General features: G+C 48.2%; 1 long non-coding RNA gene across 1 annotated transcript; it reads left to right on the top strand.

Moving 5' to 3' along the window:
* Positions 1–254: 254 nt before the first annotated feature.
* Positions 255–4509, top strand: LOC136151073 (uncharacterized). Its single transcript, XR_010660003.1, has 3 exons — positions 255–516; positions 2302–2478; positions 3107–4509. It is a non-coding gene; the product is annotated as an uncharacterized lncRNA (long non-coding RNA).
* The last annotated feature ends 289 nt before the right edge of the window (positions 4510–4798 follow it).

Below are 4798 nucleotides of genomic sequence, written 5' to 3'. Positions count from 1 at the left end.
GTGTGTGATTCCAGGGACAGTGATAACACCAGAGGATGAGCCACACCAGTGGTTCACACTATGTTCATAAAGGTTTGAAATCACTGAAGAGTTTTAATCAGAAAAAGTTGATGTTCTTTAACATTGTATGAGAGATAAGACAATTGTAATTGCTGTTTGATTTCTGTACATAAGCAATAAAAAAAGACCTTAATTTTTTTTTTTTTTTAAATTCTTGGCTTCTTGGAGACTGACCTGTGACTGTGAAGGAAGAAAAAAATCATGGCATCAACGCTGTACCTATTGAGTACTTTAGATACTCGATAAAGATTTGATGATAGTTCACATTCTATGGAAATGTGTTCTGTATAAGCCTAGCAATCTTGGGGCCCAGTTCCTCTGGAGTCTGCTAGTTGGCTGAAATGGATCGGATCTGGGGATGACCCTATGTTCGAGCTCATTGATTATGACAGTGGAAGGAACCTCTGACACCACCCTGCCCAGAGGATGAGAGGCGACTTCTCCAACAACCCCCAGGTGAATTTTTGTAGAGAAAAGAATGGTTGCTTGCTTTACTGGACAAACCCTCCCAGATAATATTTTCACAGAGCTGGAAGGTGGGACCAGCAGTGAATATTTCAGCAGCCCTGAGAGCCAACTCAAGGACCTGACTCAACTCTGACCTCAGGTTGATCTCGGTGCGGCAGCAGTGAGAGGTGGCGTGAAGTGAGATCTTAATTCCCTGTCCAGGAATTAAACCTGGGTAGCCTGGATGAAAACCAGGAATCCGAGTCACCAGATCAGCAAGGTTTAGGGGCTAGCAGCTATTTTTCCCTGGATCTTTGCCCCCAGAGAAATATCCATTTATCACGGAGGCAGCAACTGCAAATGCATGTACAAAGTTTATTATCAGAGACATAGCACAAAAGCAAATGGGAGAACACACAGAGAAACAGTTTGTTTAGAGGAGATAGAAGCAAGACAGAGGTGAACAGCTGGAGAGAAAGGGAGAGAGGGTGTGGGCATCCTTCCTGGGGAGGAGGCGTGCGGTTAAGAAGTGGTTAAGTCTTTTATATAGCTCAGTTCTTCTGGGTCTTTGTCTACCTTTAGCCAATGATCTGGTTTCTTTTTCCACACCTGACCTACCCTGGGACACTCGCCTGGGTATGTGCACACCCTTTAGCCAATAAGGATATCGAAATGAAGGCTTCTGGGAGGAACAAACTTATTATGGCCTGGCATTATCCCTTGACTTTTGACCCACAGGAGCCTTTCTGCACGTGTGTAGTATCTCCCTTGTCCCTAAAGAGGAGGGAGTGGAGATCCCTTGATCCTTTACTCAAATAGGGTTTTGCCCCTCTTCGTCCTTGCCCTGATTCTTATATTGACTATTATCATGACTATTACCTTGAGATAGACACTGGATATTTTCCCTGTTTCTATTGTTACTCCCATTTCAGAGGGCAAACAGGAGGCTGGTTGTAAACGCCTGAACTAAAGCCCATCTCTCTCTTGTCTCAAGAAATGCTTAACAGTTTTAAGTATCCAGCCAGAAGCCCACTTCTTCGTGTCCCATGAAATGTAATCAAGAGGCTAGTTGTAGATGTCTAACCTGGAGCTCACCTATATCTTACATCAGGATACGTCTTAACCATCCTCCAGTTGCTGCCTTGGATCTCTCCTCCTTTGTTCCCAGATCCCTAACTGCTGTTACCTTCCTGGCCCTCTAGGGCAAAGGTGGGAGGGTCTCTCCACTTCAGACGCTTGTGCCCAGGTCTGGCTTCATGTCCTTCTCCTTGTGTCTTTAGCAAAGCCGAAAGAACTCTGGGGGTGGGGGCTCGAATGAGATATTACTAAAGGTGAAGATGTGGGGACACCCTTGCCTCTTTCCTGATAGACTGACATCATCAGAGGAGTCAGGCTTGCCTGCAGGGTCACCCCCCAACCAAGCCAATGTGCATGCTCAGTCCTGTCTGACTCTTTGTGACCCTATGAACTGTAGCGTGCCAGGCTCCTCTGTCCATGGGGTTTTTCCATGGGATGTTTTCCTCTATCCATGGAATGAGTTGCTGTTTCCTCCTCCAGGGGATCTTCCCCGCGCCGGGACTGATCTGCATCTGCTGTGTGCAGATTCTTTTCCCGCTGAACCATCAGGGAAACCCAGGATTATCCCCCATCTCACAGCATGTGGTGGGACATTCAAGCCAGAGATGCAGACTTAGAGCAGCTGCGGTGAGGGCTGGAGGGGCTTTGTTTTCTTTTTCTTTAAAAAAAAAAAAAGAGAGAGAGAGAGAGAGAGACGATCACCTTTCTGCTCCTCAGGTGGATCTTCCACTCCGCTCCTGTGTTCGTATCCTGAAACTTTCTCTTCCTTAACACAAGAGGGCGCTGGAGCCCACGGTTCCGTACTGTAAGTTGGGGACGATCCAGGGAAAGGCAGAAAAGCCGTCTGAGAGTGTTCCAGGGGATGGCCCTAAGCCCTGCCGGCTGGAGGTTCAGGTACTGTGCATCTACCCCGACACGCAGTGACTGATGCGCTGGGAGGGAGAGCGGAACCTCACCCAGGCATCCAAGAGCAAGGGTCTGGGCGCTCCTCTGAGAGAGGCTTTGGCTGTCTTGGAGGGTATCCTGCAGAAAGTGACTGTGTGTAAACTAGGCTTAGGACCTTCTAGTTCAGAGAAAGGAAGATTGGTGGTGGGGTGGGGAGCGGGAGCTGGCTCTGCGTTCCTAAAAAGCTTATGTTTGGAAGAGAGACCAAAGTTTCTGTGGCTCTAGCCGCAGAACTGGGACCTATGAATACTCTTTATCAGGGAACAGATTTCAGCTCAACATCTGAAGAATTTTGTACATGTGGAAGGCAGCATGGTTTAAGGGAGAGAGTGGCTGTAGGGGAAGTCTGAGTTCACCTTCTGATCTGCCATGACCAGTTCTCTGACGTGTCACCTATCCTCCCTTAGCCTCAGTCCTCTTGTCTGTAAGGTGGGTATCATGTTGTCTACATTATAGGCTGGTTGTGGCGAGTCAATAATTTGAATAAAGTGCACAGCATAGTGCCTAGCTTTTTTTTTCTTTTTTTTTTTTTTTAAGAGAGGCTTCCCTGGTAAAGAGGCCTTTTTTGTTTTTTTAGAGAGGCTCAGCGATAAAGAATCTGCCTGCAATGCAGAAGATGCCGGAGACACTGGTTCAATCCCTGGGTTGGGGACCCCTGGAGGAGGGCATGGCAACTCACTCCAGTATTCTTGCTGGAGAATCCAATGGACAGAGGAGCTTGGCAGGCTACAGTCCATGGGGTTGCAAAGAGTAGGACACGACTGAAGCGTCTGAGCACACAGCGCAATTGAAAAAAAAGATCATGGTAGCCAAGCTTGAATTCTTATTCTGTGAGAGTCACTGTACCATCTCCTATGCATTGTCTTTTAGCCCTCAAACAACCCGAGGCTGTAAGCAGTCCTACTTGTATTTTACAAAAGAGGCAGGTGGGTTCAGAGAGGGTAAGAGATTTGCCCAAGGTCTCAAGCCTGTGAACTTGCATGCTGAAATCCTAAGCTGGGTCTGTCTGTAGCACTGCGCTCCTGCCTGCCTGTGTCAATGTGGGGTCTTCACCCGGAGGGCCCCTGGGTCTGGGAGCTCTTGGCGGGTTTATCTATCACACACAATGATGCAGGGGCACATATGTTGTTCTGGCAAAGGCAAAGCACATTTTCCAGTGCCGGTTGAAGCAGTGGATGAATAATACAGGGAGAGGGATCAACAGAAGGGGCGAGAGGAGGCCAGAGCCGCATCAATTCCCCTGCCTCCAACAGGGGCAGCAGAAGGTGCAGCTGGCGGGGCCTCAGAGCAGAGCCGCCAGCCCAACCATCCCACCGCTGGGTTTTGCACAGCTTTCCTTCTCCATTCTTTCTCGTTTTTGACACTTGTGATTATTACCAATCCTGGTGGCGCTGACGCACGGGAGTGCAATGGTTACCATGGCATGCTTAATAGCGAGAGCAGATGTTTGGCAGGCTAGCTCCTTGCATTCTAAATACACGAGGCGAAAGTCGGTGGAGGGCGTAATTGATTTGCTGACTGCGATGGGAAGCCAGCCCGCGCTCGCGCTGGGCCCGGGTGCCTTCCCACCTCCTCTCTTACACAGCACTCGGCCTCATCCTGAGCTGACCTCTCGTGGGCCCCTCTGGCCTCACGTGTTATCAATTCCCACCTGCTCTCCTCGCTTCTGCTCAACACTTGTAGCCTCCCAAACAGTCTGGGGTCTGTCTCCCGCCCGGGTCTCAGCTGCTGTTGCTTCCATCTAGACTCCCATGTCACCGTGTGGGCAACGCCCACCCCTGCCTCAGTTCTCGGGTTGGCCATCACTCTCCAGCACGCCCTCCTGAAGGCTGAGTTGGCAGGGTCACCCTGTGCCTGCCCTTTCCTAGGACTTACTGCTGTGCCGTAATTGCTTGTTTAATTGTTTATCTTCCCAATAGAAGGCTAGGTTTTTGACTGCAGCACTGTGATGTTGACAGGAATAATTTTGACTATAATTTATATAAAAATCTCATAAAATAAAATTTCTATCCTTTACCATTAGTATCCCATTTTTTGCAAGAACAGCTCATAATTGGTCATGACAGCAAGTGCCCATGTCCTTTTTCTAAGCAGGATTATTAGTATTATTGCATATGAGATATACTTTCCTGCTTCTGAACCTGTTTGCAGCATTGCTTCCATCTAGGAATCTGATTTTTTACTTAGTCATCTTGTCCATCAATCAAGACAGCTTTCAACTGCCATGTAATCTTCTCTGATTTACCACTTTCCTAAGAAAATATGATCA

The sequence above is a fragment of the Muntiacus reevesi genome, chromosome 1 (assembly GCF_963930625.1).
Source record: "Muntiacus reevesi chromosome 1, mMunRee1.1, whole genome shotgun sequence".
Lineage (NCBI taxonomy): Eukaryota > Metazoa > Chordata > Mammalia > Artiodactyla > Cervidae > Muntiacus > Muntiacus reevesi.
The sequence above is the reverse complement of the archived record's forward strand: the minus strand, read 5'-3'. Positions and strand labels throughout refer to the sequence as shown.